General features: G+C 39.0%; 1 long non-coding RNA gene across 4 annotated transcripts; it reads left to right on the top strand.

Moving 5' to 3' along the window:
• The first annotated feature begins 7099 nt into the window (after positions 1-7099).
• LOC141634159 (uncharacterized) lies at positions 7100-9926 on the top strand. Of its 4 annotated transcripts, XR_012538916.1 has the most exons (7): positions 7100-7414; positions 7733-7792; positions 8499-8572; positions 8869-8987; positions 9202-9256; positions 9362-9435; positions 9595-9926. It is a non-coding gene; the product is annotated as an uncharacterized LOC141634159 (long non-coding RNA). The 4 variants fall into 4 exon arrangements; XR_012538917.1 differs by lacking the exon at positions 7733-7792 and having other exon boundaries at positions 7100-7410; XR_012538915.1 differs by lacking the exon at positions 7733-7792.
• The last annotated feature ends 10167 nt before the right edge of the window (positions 9927-20093 follow it).

The raw sequence follows: 20093 nt of genomic DNA, 5'->3' as shown, positions 1-20093 counted from the left end.
GATCCAGCTTCCTAGCGGATTTGAGTTATTTTTATATAACTGCTATTATATACCCAGTCTTTTTAAAAACATTATTTCAGTTTCTGCACTTGACAAACTTGGTTTTTCATTTGTAATAGAGAATAATTCTTGCATTTTCTCATTACACGATATGATCTATGGCAAGGCAGTCTCCATGAACGGAATTTATGTTTTAGATCAGACCACAGAAATATTACACGTACTAAATAAGAAGTTAAAGGTTGGTGACAAAGATCAAACATACCTATGGCACTGCCGTATGGGACACATTAATGAGAAACGCGTAAAACATCTCATAAAGAATGGAGCTATCTCGGCCTTTGATTTTCAATAATTTGGCACGTGTGAATCATGTCTCATTGGTAAGATGACTCGAATTTCCTTCAAAGGTGTTGGAATGCGCGCTGCTGACCTATTAGGACTCATACATATGGATGTGTGTGGACCTATGTCAATCACCGCACGAGAAAGCTATAAGTATTTCATCACTTTCACGGACGATTTAAGTAGATATGGCTATGTCTATTTAATGAAGCACAAAAGTGAATCCTTTGAGAAATTCAAAGAATACCAGAATCGGGTGCAGAACCAGCTGGGTAGAAAGATTAAAACACTACGTTCATATCGTAGTGGCGAGTATCTTTCTCACGAGTTTGATCAACACCTTAAGGACTGTGGGATTGCCTTACAGTTAACTCCACCTGGAACACCTCAGTTGAATGGTGTGTCCGAACGGAGAAATCGAACACTACTTGATATGGTTCGATCCATGATGAGTCACACCGTGTTGCCTGACTCATTGTGGGGTTATGCGCTTTTGTCAGCTGCTCTAATACTTAACCGAAGTCCGTCTAAAGCTGTTGACAAGACTCCATATGAACTATGGAAGGGAACGGTCCCTAAATTGTCCTTTATACGGGTTTGGGGCTGCGAGGCTTATGTCAAGTGGAGACACAAGGATAAGCTCGGCCCGCGATCGGTCAAGACATACTTTATAGGTTATCCTAAAGGAACACTTGGTCATTACTTTTATTCGCCAACCGAACAACGTGTATTTGTTGCGGCTAGTGCGACATTCTTAGAGAAGGAATTTCTCGAGAATGCAAAGAGTGATAGAACATTCGAGCTATCGGAGGTTCCAGAACCAAATACGGAGCAACCATTGGAGGAACCAATTCCTTCAATCCCGGCTGCGGTGAATATTCCTGAGGAACCTAGGAGGTCGGGAAGAGTCTCTATTCCTCAGGACAGATACATTGGTATGGTCGAGGAACATGACATAGATGACATTCTACTCTTAACGAGTAGTGAACCCGCAACCTATAAAGGTGCCATGACCAGTTCTGACTCAAAGCTATGGCTTGAGGCCATGCAATCCGAGATGGACTCCATGTATGAGAACAACGTATGGGATCTTGTTGACTTACCTGCTAAGGTTCGTCCCCTTCAATGCAAATGGCTTTACAAGATAAAGCATTCTATGGAAGGTCAACAAGATATCTATAAAGCACGACTAGTTGCTAAAGGTTTCACCCAAGTGCCAGGTTTGCACTACGATGAAATTTTTGCACCCGTAGTCATCTTTGCGTTCCATTCGGATTATCTTAGCGATTGCCGCTTTTCATGACTATGAAATTTGGCAGATGGATGTGAAAACCGCCTTCTTAAACGGTTATTTGGAGGAAGAGTTGTACATGGTACAACCCGAAGGTTTCATCAATCCTGAACATCCTAAGAAAGTGTGCAAGCTTAAGCGTTCCATTTATGGACTTAAGCAAGCATCTCGGAGTTGGAATCATCGCTTCGACCAAGTGATAAAAGAAAATGGATTTACTCGATCGGTCGAGGAACCATGTCTATATATCAAGTCGAGTGGGAGCAAGATTGTCTTCCTAATATTGTATGTCGATGACATACTCCCGATTGGGAATGACATACCTCTCTTAACTTCGGTGAAAGTATGGTTGAAAAACCATTTCCGGATGAAAGATCTGGGTGAGGCACAAAGAATTTTGGGCATCCGTATCTATCGAGATAGATCACGTCGGATGTTATCTCTCGGTCAGGAGTCTTATATAGACAAGATTCTAGAGAGATTCAACATGACTAACTCCAAAAAAAGGGTTTCTTCCTATGGCTCCAGGGGTGCATTTGAGCAAGTCTCAGGCACCAGAGACACCGGAAGAGAAAGAGCGCATGACACGGATTCCTTATGCCTTGGCTATAGGATCAATCATGTATGCCATGATATGCACACGTCCAGACGTGGCATATGCATTGAGTATGACAAGTCGATTCCAACAAAGATCCAGGTGAATCACATTGGATGGTCATCAAGAACATTCTTAAGTACCTACGGAGGACTAAAGATTGGGCATTGACTTATGGAGGCGATCAAAAGCTATGCGCAACCGATTCTGTGAGATGCTAGCTTCCAAACGGATCGAGATGACTCGAAATCTCAGTCTGGATTCGTTTTTACTCTTAATGGCGCTGCACTCAGCTGGAAGAGTTCCAAACCAAGTGTTACAGCAGATTCTACGACTGAGTCCGAGTACTATGCCCCGTCTGAAGCTGCAAAGGAAGCGATATGGATGCGTCAATTCTTACAAGGACTCTCTGTAGTGCCTAGTTCGAATGACCCGATCACCATCTATTGCGACAATAGAGGTGCCATCTTCCAAGCTAAGGAGCCTAAGTCTAGCAACAAGTCTAGACATGTACAACGGAAAGCTCATCTAATCCGAGATTACGTGGAGCAAAAGGAAATAGTGATAGAAAAGATTGCTACAGATGATAATATAGCAGATCCTCTCACTAAACCATTACGACAAGATAAGCATGAAGAGCATGTTAATTCCATGGGAATTAAACGTGTTCCTGAGTTGTAGTACTCTTTAATGGATTAGATTCATTTTCTTGTGTACTCTATACGACATCATCGTTTTGATATTTATATATTTTGTTTTTCATGTGGAATTGTACGACAATTTTGAACACCACAAAGTGAACTGAACAAACATTATATTTTTGGTCCTTAATTGCCCACATGAGCTGATAACTCTGGCAATTATTTTGTGACGTTGGTTGATGGTGGGTTCAACGAACCATAAGTCAAACGGTTGACTGGCCAATCACAGAGGCGAGTTATACGGATATCTCGTAGGACACAATTGTGACAACGACGTGGAGTCCTAAATGTTTTATAACATTCGGTGCCAGGTCGTGGATAGAACCTCCATGGTGATCCTAAGAGTCGATTCTTTTGACTATCGACTGTCTCTTGAGACTAAGGCAGATTTTGGGTGACTTTGGTTTCTTTCTCATGGTCATCCATAACAGGGGGCCAAGTAGATTTTTTTCGGGTCATTTCATCGTGCTTAGATCGGAAGGAGTCGAGTTGAAGGAAATATTCAGCCTTTATCGGGTACTCGATATTTCTCAGGGCCACTCGAGGAGTCAGAATCGAAATGCATGGCCATACTCGAATACGGATTCGTTTTATCAGTTAAGTTACTCTCTAGTCGGGGAAACCACTCTTGATACAGATCGATTATAAAATACGACCTTTGCGGATCCGGATCTGCAAATTGTTTTACATTGAGTGGGAGAAATTTTAAATGGATATGAGAATCGGTTATCGCACATACACTTGTACGGACAAGTGGGAGTTTGTTGGAGGTGGTGTCCTCCAGTTAGTGTGGATAACGTCATTGCACGTACACTTGTACGGACAAGTGGGAGCTTTTTGGGGCTGGTGTCCTCTACAGTTAGTGCAAGGACATATAAATCTCTAAAAGGATCAAAGGGCATACTTTTGTATTATTATCAGTTGGTCCACGTTTATCAATAACGGTTGGCTTGCTAGATAAGTTTGACGTTATTGTCATACAGATGGCGGTGATCAACTGGTCCCTAAAAGTCACACCTATAGGATACGTTTGAGAGATGTGACGGTATGAAAATACAGTCATGTTGATGCCCAATTTGACTAAGCAGTTAGTCGGAGTTATTGACTAATAATTAGTCAAACGCGATGTTGAGATAATTATTTAATACAGATTAAATAATACGGGCTAAGGCGAATTAAGCGGTTAATTCGTAAATTAAATATAAACGGTTATATTTAATTAATGTATATTGAATTAATTATACAATATTGTCTTTGTCGGACATGTATTAATATGTCGACTAATCCTTGTTACTAGTCGATATTTTAATAACCGATAACCGATGACGATTTATAATAAAACCGCGTCATATACATTTAACAATTTCGAGTCGGATCACGAGTTTAATAAGGAGGAAGTGGAAAGCCCACTCCTCCCTTAAGCAAACCCACGGACCAAACCAAGGAGGAACAAAAGGAGAGCTCCTCTCTTTTGTGACCCAATGGTCTCATTTGAAACAAAAATTAGGGTTTTGAGAGTATTTTCCTATGAAAATCCTAGATCTCACATCAAGAAAACTCACAATAGCTCTCTCAATATTGCAAGTTAATTAGAGAGCATTTCTAGCACAAGGGGCATAGTCTCAGACGGTCTTGGGTGCAACGATTAGGAGGAAATCTCTGTTGATTTCTGATCTTAGGCCGAATTCTCAAGGACCCGAGGTTGATTCTTTATTCCTTATCGTTTCTCTTGTATTTATGTTTAATGACGATAATCACATGTTAAAGATACGTTATAGTCCTAAAATTTAAGGGAATTTTACGGATATTTCCCTACAGTGAATACGTAGGCAGTCCTTCAAGGACACAACCATACACCTTAAAATCAATTATCAACACACGCAGAACTACGATCTGGTTTGATTTCGCAAATACGCGAATGCGTAGGCAGTCCTATTACAAGGGCACAACCGTATACTCCTTTCAAAACAATTCCAATTTTCAACCCTCGAAAAAACAGCTCAGAACTACGATCTGGTTTGATTTCGCAAACACGCGAATACGTAGGCAGTCCCCCAACAAAGACACAACCGCACACCCATTTCAATTTCAATCTCAACCTTCACCATCAATCCTCAAAAGCCGCCCACCCAGCTGCAAAAATTAATCTTATACCTTTTTACTGGGGGATTCTTCCTTAAGACGTCACCCATTCCCTGTTTTGTGAAATTCCCACCTTCTCACTCTGGGGGCTTCCCTTTCAAGACGCCACCCGTCCTTTATCCTCAAACATCTTTTGAGTCTCAACTACAGTCCAAAATAAAACCGCCCATAGTCTAGTGCTCGGTACGGACGATGACGAGGTCTTGGTTCCGCTCTCCGAATCATCATGCCTCACGGAAGGACCTCAAACGAGTAGATGGTGGCAAAGATGTCTGGAGGAGATAATCAATTCGTGTTCCCCAACCGAGCGGATCTTCTACCCCAAGAATCTGATGCGCGTTGTCACCCTCTTTTGGCCAAGGAGTTGCACTTACATTGGCAAAGCCTATCAAAGTAACCCCCGTGTCGTGTCGCTAATGAGTTTGTGTCGCATCCACAACCGCCTATTTGTCAGTCTGTCAGTATGCGTCCATGTGCGTCAATGTCGTAACGGTCACGTGTCTCCAATCTATCAAATCACGAATCTATGAGAAACAAATTCCAACTCTTAACAGATTTTAAGCTTCACAACTTCCGAAACTCTTATCTCCCCTTACGCGAGATATTACGTGCTAATTACTTACTTGTTTATGTGCTTACATGCTTATATGCTTGTGTGCTACGTGCTTGTGTATGCGACTGTGGATTTGTCTGGTCACTAACCATGCAGGTAATCATGAGAAGATAAACTCACTCCAACTGAGTACTGGGTTCTTCCCAACAAACACCGACCCGTCAAGTCGAAGAGCTTTAACCCCGTCGATTACATGGCATACGCTACCTCCCAGCAAGCGGCATCTCATATCCCCGACGAGTCCCGAGAAGTTTCTAACTCCCTAGCGAGTGCCGATTTTCAAATAGAAGTCACACAGATGATCTATCCCCACGAAGTTCATTTAGGACCCCATCAAGTTGGAGTTCGTTGCTCCCTGGCCGAACCGATCAACGTCAACTTGGTTGGAAGTCATTACCGGATGATATCTAGAAGTAAGCCCGATGTTCCAACCTATTTCCCGAAGTCGATTATTCGACCATCCATGGCTGGCGAGCCTATACGCACCTTCGATGGCTGGTGAGCCTCAAAATGTACTGCTGGCGAGCCTTTGCACACGCACAAGAAGCAACTCAAGGACATATCCCGAAGATGCCTCAGGTATGACTCCTTCCTATGGCTGGCGAGCCTCAAAACGCAACTTCAACACCGGCTGGCGAGCCTTTACGCGCAAATGACTCAAGGACATATCCCGAAGATGCCTCAGGTATGACTCCTTCTTATGGCTGGCGAGCCTTTATACGTAGTCTAATGGACTTTAAACGACCCGAACCGGAAATCGACAGACTCTAAACTGTTCCCGACGGCAGGTCCTTGACTCGAATCCCCGAGTCGCCTCGACGTTGCCCCTCCCGACGGCAGGTCCTTGGCTCAAACCTTTTTTAGTCGCCTTGACGTCGCAATGGTCTTCAGGTTGTAATCTTCGATTGACCTAGAGATCATACTTTGATTTTCGCCCTGTCCAAGCCTCAGTCAAAGTGGGGGCTCTGTAGATACCCAATATTTGCACCTCCCAAAAACCACCCGATGATGATCGGACTATAACGTGTTTTTGATTTGCGTGCGTGGATTGGCTATACATGAGACGGTTTAATGCACTATTCGGATATGAAAAATGATTTCATAAATGGTTTTCTAACTTCATTTGCATTAAAATAACACTATTTAGAGTTAAAACCGTCTTCAGACCCAAAACCAACACAGAAACCCGCAACTCGAGTCAACCTGAGTCAACCCAAATCCCGAATGTCAAAAATAATGTCATGAATGTCTTTATCATAACATCAAAGACACCATTAATAAAAAACCAGGCAGATTTTCAAACCGGTTTCTTATCATAAGAAACCGTTTAATTTGTTGAACCGGTTTCTTAGATCCAAGTTAAGAAATGTGTTAACTTTATAACCGATTTCTTATCTTTCCTGATATATTGATCCAATGAAACCTCTTCAAAAATAGTTTATCTACCTACAGTCATTTCCTGCACACCCACACACATGCACCCAAAAAGCCAATAAACGTCCTCGCATATCGAAAATGGCGACTCCGCACCACTCGCCTTATCGCACCTCACCCACCGCCGTACCTTGCCACCACCAAATCTCGCCCTTCCGCCGACCAGCTAACCTAACCCAAATGTCGCCACAAAATCGCACGCTCACAAGGCGACATATACGGTTATTGTTGATTGCGCACCGCCGCTTCCTGTCGGTTGCGTCTCCTTTAAGACGGTTCCTCTTTGATAGTAGGTACTCATAATTTTTCACTGATTTCATTTTAGTTAGTTAGGGTTTATAGGGGATTCGATTTATGCCTAATTAGATCTATTAGGATGCTGTATTCTTTCATTGTTATTTAATGATAGATATAGTATGGTTTTTGTTCTTTTAAAAGGTTAGACTCAAATTGATTAGATTTGTTGATTAGGGTCGAGTAATTTATTTGTTTTTGATTCAAGTAGTTTATCTGCAATTATCTACTCTAATTATACTTATATGCTTTTATGAATATGAATTAGTATAATATGATGGAGTAATTTGTAGAGTAACTTGTGGTTTTAACTGAAGTTCTAGAACTATTGATTGTGAATGCTGCTTGGGTTAGCTCTCTTCAGTCACTATGGATAGGTATGTAACTGATCTACTTCATCAAGTCTGTTCATTTTAGTCACATAAAGGCATCAAAGCCATAGACAACATGAAGTAAACACGCTTTCAATGTAGTGTAGATGGTTGACAAGTTCGTTACAATCTAAAGACAGGACCTTAAATAATCTTGTAGATATATTGATGTAGCAGCTTGAATAAAATGCTTCGACTGAAAGAGTATCTTACGTACTACATCTACCTCAATTTGAGTTGCTTCTTCACCTTAGATCCTATGCTTAGATATCGTGTATCAAGTCTGTAAGTTCTATTTTCATTGAAATTTGAAAACTGGCGAGTTTTCTGTTTAGTTGCGTCTGAATGTAGTAAATTGATGATTTGTTAGCTCAAATAATAAAGAAAAAAATGGAAAAGCGCTGCATCGGTTACGTTTTTCCTGTTGTTGCATCCAAGTCTTCCCATCACATGGTCTATTATAGATTTGATTGGCTGTCATTGGTCTATTAAAGATTTTGATTGGTTATCTTTACTCCCTAGCTCTTGCTGTCTAATTACTTTAAGTCACCTAGACTACCAATGACTATTGAAACTCAATTTTACCAATTTCAGAGCACAAAGTAAAGTTAGTTTCACGTGCTTTCAAATGTGTAGCATGCTTTCAAATGTGTAGCCCACAGTGCTCTTTGTTTTTTGTGCTCTAAGCTCTCTACTATTTTTCGTAATTTAGGCTGACACATGAAATTTGAGGAAGGGAGGCCGAGCTTAGAAGATTTCAGGATGGGATAATGGCAGAACACACGTGTAAGTAGTGACCATTTATTGTATTAGCATTGAGTTTATGATTGTTATTTAATTTGGCCTATCAGGCTGATGGCAGTGAACATGTTGGGTATGCAAGCAGTGCAATAAACATCTCATTATTAAAAAAATTATTGAGCGTATATTAAATCTCCATCTTTATTTGGTGAAAGATAGTATAACCATTAGTTTAAGCGTAAGTATGAGTTTAAAAATGTATGAGCATGAAAATATTCAGCCATATCAGACTTTATTTATATTGTCATTGACATTTATCGTTTAAATCTGTTTAAATCCAGGAACTGATTGGACATCATGGAAGAAAGTATGGTTTATTCTAACGCTTAAATCCTGGTCTCTAAGTGATCGGCATGTAAGTGTCCTTCTCAAGTGTAAATACATCTTCACGTGTTGCATGGTATAGCCTCCCTGCATTTTTTGGTGTTTGGTCCTAGAGCTCAAAATTTAATAGTTGTGTGCCAATGATTCTAACAATATAGGCACAGTAAAATAGTCGCTCTCTTATATGTTATACTAGCAAGATGGTTAGATGTTAGAAATAGCTTGTGGTAGGCGCAGTAAAATAGACGCTATGGTATATGTTGTTCACGTTTCAGAGTGTTTTTCCTCAGAAAGAAGGTGAAGTGAATCTAATGCTCGGTGACATTGATCTGAACGGCTTGCCAGGTTGGTGTTACTATCACCAGTCACATCTTCGAAATAATTTATTTGTTATTTTTATGTAACATGGGAATTTCTTTGTGCGATATGCTCTGCCTGTTGTTTTGTCAGGGTGGAAGTAAAGTGGATAAGAAGCTCTTGATAGTGTTCTTAGCAGATGGAATGAGCGAGCTTGTACACTTACGGTGCTTTGCATCCTTTTTCTTTTAGAAGTTAAAATAGTAACGTCTGTATGTTCACTATATGGTACATGGAAACAATTCTGAACTTTCTGGTGGAAGTATGCTCACATGTTGTCTTCATCTAGTATTAACATAGTACTGCTTGTTTTTTTCATCTTACAGCATTAATAGCACCGATGCCAAGCCAGCAACGAGTCCTTTGATGAATCCCAGTCAATATAAAATTGCTTGTTTCTTTCTCCGTACAACATCGAGGCCAGCGACGACTCGTTTGAAGACTCCAAAGTTGGCCAGTTGGGTAAAGATTAGATCTGAGGACAAAGTTGGCTCATAGACTTGTTATTTGTTAGATATATTTTTTTTTAATAATTGTGGATAAATTCTTATGAATTTGTATCATATTTCAGAAAGTTACAAGACTTGCTGATTTGTATATCTTTATGGTGATGATGTAATCTAATTTTAATTTTTGATTTTAATTATCCGGGCCTTAATATACTGAATGGTATTTTTTTTTTGTTTTAAGAAAAACATAAGAGACTGGTTTATTTCGTTACTGGTTTCAAAGATAAAATCAAAGAAATTGGTTTTGGTTGATAACTGGTCTCTTTAAAATAATCAAATAAACCGGTTTCTACATACAACTGGTTTCTTTAAAATAATCAAAGAGATCGGTTTTTGCACACAACTGGTCTCTTTGAAATAATTAAAGAGACCGATTAAAATAACCGGTCTCTTAGGCTAAGACACCTATGAGCTAGAGACCGGTTATAAACCGGTTTCTAAGGCTATTTTTAACCGGTTTCTTTGGCTTTTTTTTGTAGTAGTGTCATTTCCATTAAAATGACCCTAATTAGAGTCAAAACTGACACCGGGCCAAAAACCGACTCAAAATTAAAATCCCGACTCACACGGGTCAAACTCGAGTCAAGCACACAAAACACATACCTCAAGTAACACCCAAAATCATCTTATTAGATACCCATATTATTACACGACATCTTATATGAATACCACATATCAAACAAACCAAACAAGGGATAGAGCAAAGGCCACGTCTAAATTGAAAAGGACAATACACCCATTTGTATCACAAGGTAGCTCGCGCCTCTTTAGGATGTCTGCTTAGCCTCTACACAAACTCAACCGACCTACCATCCCACATTTCTCTATAAATACCCACCATCACACACCACAATCCTCACGCGAGAGTCCGCCCCCTCCTTCTCTCTTAAACTTCTAGACCCGACTTCCTAAGTCACAAAATCGACACGTGTTTACGACCTACCGATCGTAAACACAAGCCTTACACATTTTGTTTGGCACCGTCGCCGTGCATTCGACCGACCCATTTGACCAACTCAATTCATCAATCAACATGTTTTTCAACAACATATTTCAACTCATTTTCAAAACTAAATCCTTTTTTTAAGGCACCTTTTTAAACTTCTTTGATCGCGATTAGTCACAATTAGAAAACCGTCTTTAAAGTCGTCTACTTCGCAAATATCAATACATGTAAGTTTGAGGGTGTAAATATCTCATTTATTTCATGTCTTTACCGTTTTTATGAGTTTATATGCATGAACAATGCATAACACGATTCAAATATAGGTTAGACGAGCCAAAACCGAGTTTTGGCCCGAGACAGAAGCCCTTTGCTATGCAAAGAGGCTCGCGCCTCTTGTGGGTTCTGGGTCAGACTCAAACGTGTTTGTTCTCATCTTTCCTCTTTATTTCATTTCTTATTTGTAATCGGTTTTTATCATTTCAAATTTTTCAAATCATTTTTATGACAAACTTTTTAGCCATAAATTATAATCACCCTTGGTTCCATATACCATGACGGTTTAATCCGTGACTCGGTGATATTAAATGGTTAATTACATTTTAAAGGAAATTCTTTTCTTTTATTTACCAATTTAATTCATTTTTATGATAAACATATTTTGACCATTACAAAAATCATCCTTGGTTCTTTATACCATGACGGTTTTATTTCGTGACTCGATGATATTATCTATTAATTACATTCTAATGGGTATTTTAACACCCTTTTCTTTTATTTAGCATTTTTCTCATTTGCTTACATTTGTAAACATATTAGTCATAATTCATAATCATCCTTGGTTCTTTATACCATGTCGGTCTAATCCGAGTACGATGACAAATTTGACTAATTACAAAGAAGTGAACTTAACATATTTAGTTCAAATCAAACATTTTACATTTCTATTTGTAAACTATGCTTTTCAAACATGCAAATCCGACAACGAATATTACTAACATAATAGTAATTATTCCGAGTCGTACAAACAACATTTGCAATCATTCATCACAAACACGGTTTTAAATAACCTTTTTAACAACCTTTTAAAATGGTTTTAAACAACCTTTTTGCAACCAGGAGACGCTTCTTGGTTTGGCTCATAACTCGCGCCCCAAGGCCTCCCGTTTTCATCTTTTATAAAGCTGGACAGGCCTTATTGCCTCGCCGTGTGGCTCGCGCCCCAAAGGGGCTGCCTGGTACTGTTCTGTTTCGTTTTAGCATTTGTCTAGGACGATCCCGATTATGGTTAACCCGAATATGCGACGAATCAGATTGACAAGTTTATATTTTTACAGTTTGTCATTAAACACACCTTTTCAAATAAATGGATCGTGTTAAGCATCATGACCCGAATTTGGTAAATGTATGTTTAATTTCCGTTTTCACATGCAAATCAATCTAAATCCAACTTCGACATCAATTTTATGCTATGTGGATAAACAATCCAACTTAGCAAATTTTCACATGTTAATTAGGTTAAGCTTTTGGATGCGCATTCATGCATTTAAACCGTTTTATCAACTCTTGCACTTAAACAACCACGATCGATCCGTAGAGGCCGCTAACGCAGGCGGAATTGGGTGTCCGATTAAAGAGCTTCCCAATACGTACCCTCACCACTTACTCAGAACCTTTGGATAGTGGATGGCCTTATCCAGGGCGTACGAGAGTCATTTTAGGCATAGAATACTAAAAGGGGGACGAGTCCTTATCTTTAGTACCTATGTCAAACACTGCTTTGTGCTTTATTTGACCGAGGTATAAAGTGGATTTCGAACGGGTTCCAAGCATCCCACAAATTGTAGATACCTCATTTCTGCACCTCTCGCAAACCACCCGGTGATGATTGGGCCGCATGTTTGCTACGCGGAACGATTTGTGACAGTTCGTAAGTTTATCGTCAAGTGATTGCTCAAATACTAATGTCTACCTCTTAATTGTCATCTACGTACCGATGCGGTCGTTTTGACAGTAATTAGAGTACATTTGGAGTCCGGCCCTAAAACCGTCTTCATTTTCTGATAACCGTTAAATCCCGAGTCAGAATGTTCTGAAACGTTCCGGATATTTCTATTCCATATTTTATAAATATTTCATAATCTTTATCCTTTGGTAAATAATTTTCCGTAATATTCACATAAAATATTAAGGAAAACCGAATTATTCCGTCCTACCATAACTTAAACACGGAAATCTTTCTTTCGCAGGAGGAAACCACTTGGGAACAGACGCAGCAGGTGCTGCGCCTCTTCCAAGAGACGCAGTGGCTGCTGCGCCTCTTCCCAGGTCCTTTTCTGCGTAATTTTCGTATCTTTCTCATATCTTTCCGAGATTCACTTCCAAAGACTCTCCGAAACCCTAATTCCTTCACGTGATTAGTATAAATAGGAGCCTTCGCTCCTCATATTTCTCACGCGAGTGTCCGCCCTTCTCTTCTCCCTTTGCATTCTAGACCTTTGTTCTTACTTTTTGGCGTCTACGTGCTTGAACATTCGACCACGTAAGCTCGGATCCTTCTGAGTACCAGCCTCGTTTGCATGACCGACCAATTTGACCAACTCCACATCAATCAACATAATTAATCTATTCGTTTTCCTCTTACGAGGGCACTTTCTTTACATTCGCGTCGAGCATCACTAATCGATATCTTAGTTCATCTCGTTTCGTCAAACATGTAAGTCTGAGGGTGTATAATCTCTCTTTTTTTATTGTTATTTACTTTTTGTATCATTAATGTAAGGTTTATGTCGAAAATACCTCCTTAAAACCGATTTCTAAAACCGTGCTTTCAAACCTCTTTTTTGCGGATTTCCAGAAGACAAACAGTCGAGAAAGGACGCAGCAACTGCTGCGCCTCTTCAAAGGAGCGCAGTTCCTGCTGCGCCTCTTCGTGAGGCGCTGCGCCTCTTCGTGAGGCTGCCGCAGTTCCTGCTTCCTTTCTTCTTTCTTCGTCCTCTGTAATTCGTTCGTCAAAATTTGTTTCGTTTGTTTCCTGTTAATTCTTTGACATAATAGCTTATCATCTCATATGTATATTATTTATCATTCATTCACATGTTTAATTCATCTTTAAAACTAGACTTAAATCCCTTATAATCCGATATTTGTGGGTTTTCGTCATTAAACTCAATCCGCGTTGTAGGAATTCAATTTGTTCATATCGGGTTTCTGGAATTCGACCTTTGATATATTTTCATCTGTTTATTGTCATATTCATTGCATGTTCGTCATTAATTTGTCATCAACTCATCATGTTTAGTTTATTTCATTCACCCATGTCACTAATCAATCATTCTTTCATGTAATTAATTCGTTTGCATCCGACTCATCCATGTTTCATTACTTTTATGACCAATAATCATATGTAAATAACCTGATAATCACTTTCATCCGAGTAAATATTATTAATTAACCATTAAAATCACTGATTTACATTAACGATTTGCAGTTCCGGCTTCACAGCCAGAACTCACCCTTGAAGACGCAAAGAATCGCCGCGCCTCTTCCAAAGGGCGCGATCTCTTCTTTGTTCCATGATGAGTTCTGTCTCTGAACTCCGTTGTTGCCCGACCTAGTTTAATTAGATTACGTATAATTAACTATTATCCGTATTATCATCTTCTGACTTGTTCGTTGATTTATTCTTTTTATTCTTTTTCTCAAACTATCCGTTTTAAAGATATTTTCGACATAAATCGCCTAATCCATCGTAATTATTGTAATTTTCTTTTATTCCTTGTTTTTTGTATCATTTGTATGTTTTCACGTGTAATTGAGCATTAAATCCTACCTCGACATTAATTGTTTGTTAATTACGTGTCAACCGACTTAGTTAATTCTCACATGCTAGGATCAAAACTTGGATGTTGCATTGCATGCATATAATCGACGATATATCGAGTATAAATGATGTCCCTAATCATTAGTAGAGGCCGCTATCGAGGCGGGCGGGATTAGGTGTTCGATCAAAAGAGCTTCCTAATACGTACCTTCACCCCTTACTCCAGATCTCTGTGAACATCCGTGTTCATTGGCATCCACGAGAGTCATTCTAGACATAGAATGTTAAGGGTAACGATTGCTTAGTGTTCATGTCACTACTTTGTGTCTTGACATGACACGAGGTATTCGAACGGTTCCAATTTCCCATAAAAATTGGTGGCGACTCCAACAAAAATGCAAATGCTTGTTCTCTTCCTCCCAAGCGCCCCCGTGAGCCCCGCTGTTCACACAAATGCTTGGTGGCGACTCCGAACATCTCTACATCGTTTCGAGACCTTTACCGAGATGAAACCGGCCGATTTAAAGTGATCCGGTCGAAAGCATTTTTACGCCGCCGAGCGTGGCTTTCAAAAGACCGCTGCATGTCCACAGTTTGGCTTGGAGTGCATGTGGCCCATGACTATGGACCGGTAGGCGGCTCTCGCTCGCAGACCGGCCTATGGCCCATGTCCAAAAATTTGTACTTAGTATGGCCTTAGTTTTTAATTGGTATTTCCCGAAATGAATGGGGATATCGATTCGGTTGTAATTAATGTGATCTCGTATCACTTTTATTTTATTTTTGTTTTTCCTTTTATAATGTATAAAGTAGAAAAGCTATGTAATTTATTTATCCTGGAGATCCTTGAAGACGGTGCCATTCGGAAAGGCATTCCAACGAGACGGTATTGCCTTGGAGTGCGTGCCAAGTGAAGTTCAAGGGACCAAAGGAGTTGGTTTCCGAATTTGTAAATAGTTTATTTGACTTACTATTTTAGGAAGACCATACTAGGATTTTATCTTTTTGCTTTGCATTTGTTTATATGTTTGCATGCATAGCCAAATCGCCATAACTACACATGCATATCATTATTTTATCGAGTCATCGACCGTGTCAATTATAATTATCGTAGTTCACTGGGTTTAGTTCACTTAAAACGTGATGGATAATAAATTGACAAGAACTCTCACTAAATAATAATTGAGAATTAGCCTTACCAAATAGTAGAACCATGAATCCCAATTTCATAAGGAAGTAGGCTCGACTCACCGGGGTGCTAAACTTGTTACGTTGGGTAGGTGGGTAGTAATATGTTATTACATCGAAATTTGGATTGAGCTCAACGGAAGTATTCGTGACCGTAGTCGCATGTGTTCCGGGTTTAAGATAAATATTAAAGTAATTTTATCGACCGAGGGTTCTAGAAGTAGAATCGATTAAAGTGTTAATCCACCGAATTATATTGATTAGGGATGAATCGGCTCACCGTGCCCGAGTTGATATGAATTTGGATCTCGGGATCATTTATAATAGTTGGGTAGAGGTCACTATATAAATGTTTATAACTTGTTTAAAATGTTTACAAGTATCATTAAAACGATAAATGTTTATTAATTCCTTCATTTTTATTTTGTAGTCAAAATTGTTTTCTCATTTGTAATGGCAACTCCAAATTCATCCACCAACACTAGCTCGAACACTCTCACCAATGTCTCTTGGCTCCGATCCTTCATGGATCGTTGTAAATTAGAAAAGAATAGGTCCAATTTTGCCGATTGGGACGCACAACTTCGATTGGCCGCGGAGGGTGACGACAAGCTTCGTTACCTTACCGAGGCCTCTCCCGCCGCACCTAACGCAAGGTCTACCCCCGCCGCTAGGCAAGCCTACAAGACTTACCAAAAGGAGTCGGTCGCGATCAAAAATGTGTTGATCTTCTCTATGGAGGCCGAACTCCAAAGGAGTGCTATAAATATTAGCACCGCCTATGAGATCTATACGAAATTTGTGACCATGTTTTCACAAGCTCCGAGGATCATTCAATATGAAGCGGCATCCGTATTCTTCGATCTCAACATTAAGGAGGGAAAAAAAGTTAGCCCTCATGTGCTCAAGTTGATGGAGCATGTTGAGACTCTAAAATTGCAAAAGGTAGAAATTCCCGAGGAACTCGTCATTGACCGAATTCTTCATTCCTTAAACAAGGTTAAGGCATATGTTCAATTCAGGGTGAATTTTAATATGCAAAACTTGAAAGTTTCTCTCGATGAATTGCACAAAATGCTTGTGCAAGCCGAGAGGGATATGGGGCTAAGTGTTACCACCACTAAGGATGTGCTCAACATTAATCATAAGAGCAAAGAGAATTTTAAGAGAGGTGGCAATAAGGGAAAGAAGCAAACTCCCTACAAGAACAAAGGAAAGGCTTGCGAAGCTAGCTCCTCTAAGCCCAAGAAGGGTGTCCCGTTCGGGGAAAAATGCCACTATTGTAATGGTGTTGGGCATTGGAAGAGAAATTGTCCAAAGTACCTTGGCGATATCAAAGCTGGAAAAGTTATTCCAGTAGGTAAATAACTATCCCTATCTTTTATGTTTCAATCTCAACTTTGGTATTTTGATACAAGTTGTGATTTTACCCTTTTTATTGTACTTAAGGCATCCAAGTAAGGATAAGGGCAAAGAAAAACAAGCCTAGAAGATCTTGAGGAAAGCTAGATGTAGCCGCCCATGGTGCTAGATCGATGGAAGCTTGGCTTTATTTTGCTTAGTCTTTATTTTCATGTTGTATTTTGAAATTTTAGAACTATTTTGATTTCCTCGTTTGACTTAGAAATTTGGTTGTTTCCTTAAACAATGGTTGTATTTTGGATATTGGTGACTTGGTTTGCAACCCAAGTCACTTACTTTATCATATCATTTGTTCTAAAAAATGTCATCATACACTACTTCCATCGAGAAACATGAGATTATCAACTTAAATTGATCTAATAGACAATTATAATGATTGAGTCATTATATGTCCATGAGCTATGAATTCGATTCTCCTTATGTCATTGTTACTAAAAGTAACAACTTACTGATGTAAGATCAATTATAAAGTTATGTTGAGCTATTGAACTCACATAGTAGGGAACTAAAATGTATTTACAATGCGTCTCAAATAGGTCACTAAAAGTTATCATGTGTAATATTTTCCTCCTTTACTAACATAAGTACAAAGTTGTTTGTGGCATATTAAGCTATCTTTGAAGAAAATACATGTATTTTTCTAAAGATAGAGTGGGAGTGAATTTAGCCACAGATCTTGACTAGATGGGATCTATGTGAGGAGACCAAAAGAAGATGTTCTTAGGTATGGGATCTACGCGAGGAGACCAAAAGAAGACGTTCTTAGGTTAGACTATTGACGTGAGGAGATCAAAAGAAAGCGTTCTTATGATAACTTGAGACTTATGAAAAGGGAAAATAAAACGTTCTTGTAAAATAAGATTTTGATCTATGAAGTGGATACCTAGAGTTTTTTTAAAATTCGACATTTTACTCAAGAGCCTTAAGAAATCAAAGTGGTATCTATTCAAGTAAATGATTTATTTGGGATTGATGAGACCAATCCAAAGTAAATAGAAATTTATGATTAATAGTTGCATAGAGAGGCCTGTCGATGTCTGCAAAAGCTATGTTAATTAGTAACTATGCTAAAAACATTGCTATACTTCATTGTGAAAATGAATAAGTTAGATATTAAAACCTCTTTCTAAATGGGTATTTTGAAAGGGATATGTGAGTGACATATATGGTTTTAATTAAATACTTAGAAAAGCAATGATTATTTAAATTCATGAAATGTTTCAAATGAGTTGTCAAAAACGAAACATGTGGAATTGAGTGGGAGTTAGTGACAGTCATGTTTAGACATGAAGTTTAGTGGGAGCAATCATCCTTCATGAATTGTATAACTTATTACTCATGGAGAATGACGTGCATATACTGTCTTTCATGAAGAAGTATTTAGGTTTTTAATTCTGGATGAAATTAGACATTATGCAAATCTATTATAACATGGGATGTTGGATTGGCACTCAGATAGGCATCTTATGTTGATAATGATCCTTCATCTTAATGATATCAACAAGTTAAGTAGGTTATTCATGTCGATGAATATAAAATTATCATGATGGAGTCATGGTTATTTGCCGCACCTAAGAACTGTTGTCTACATGAAATCGATTACTAATGTTTCCGCCATTAGAATAATCATGTTTTCCATGATGCTTATGTCCTAGATGAATTACATGCTTGGAGCATAATAAGTCGATAACAAGTTAACCCATATGAGAGTCATTGGTAAGCCTCAAGGAACCGTCATGGATTCTCAAGGAGAACTAATGGTCTGTTCTGAAGTTTGGAAGGATACTTAGTCGTGTGCTAAGAGGTTACACAAACTCAAGTTTCCGAACTCATTAGGATTTATGAAAATCCTAAGCTAATTTTATTGACCTGAGGAGTAAATGACTAGTAAGGGTATTTCATTGTCAACCATTACAATATTCTACAAAATAAACCTAAGTACGTTGTGATAAAGTGGTGTACTTTGAAGTTTATACCCACATCACAGGTTATGTGATAACGAAGGGAGCTTCTTTCAAGCTAAAGAACCTGAGTCTAGTATGGAGTCTAGACGTGTACTTAGAGAAAATCATGATATAAGAGATAACATGAAATTAAAGGAAATTGCAATTCATTAAGTTTGAACACTTGGACACATGGTATGTTCACAAGCTAAACTTTTATTGCGTTAGACAAGTGCATAAGTACACTTGTGATTATAAGACATAGAGTAGTAATTTGGTATTGACTACTCGTGTGTGATAATCACATTTATCGTTTGAATTATCATTAACTCATCTTGTACTTTGTTGCATCCAAATGGGTTGTTAGGAAAATATTGAACCCCATTAAAGTGAACTGGATTAACATAGTATTCGCCCCTAGTTGCTTATATGAGGCGACATCTCGAAGTGACTAGAGTGTGATGCGATTGATGGCAACTTCGAATGCCATAGAGTCATAAGAGATGACTAGTCGATCACATAGGCAGACTGTGAGGGACAATCTTTCGGGCTTATGACCGCTTATAGAGTTCTGGAAATTTTTTATAGCCTGGTCGTGGCGAGAGCTACTATTGTATTCTTATGAGTCGATTCTTTGACTAAAGACTGTTCGCCTAAGGTGGCACAGTTTCAGAATGACTTTGATTTATCTTCTACGACCTTCGTAATTGGGGTCATATGGGCATGTTTTGGGTCATGATGAGTTGTGGCTATTCGAAGGGAAGAGTGAAATAGGAATTATCCATCCCCGTCAGGGTTATTTTATATCTCAAGGCCACTCGAGGAGTAATGAACTGGAAATGAGTGGCCACGCTCGGAAGGTATCTACGGTAGATAATTCCGGTCAGACAGTTATTCTCCAGATCGAAGAAACCACTCATGATATGATCAAATGCAAGTACGACCTGCAAGACACCTTGCATTGAGTGGGAGATAGTAATAGGACAAGAGAATTGGT

This window comes from Silene latifolia, chromosome Y, assembly GCF_048544455.1.
Source record: "Silene latifolia isolate original U9 population chromosome Y, ASM4854445v1, whole genome shotgun sequence".
Classification (NCBI taxonomy): domain Eukaryota; kingdom Viridiplantae; phylum Streptophyta; class Magnoliopsida; order Caryophyllales; family Caryophyllaceae; genus Silene; species Silene latifolia.
Note: the sequence above shows the minus strand (reverse complement) of the source record. Positions and strands in the feature narration are given on the sequence as shown.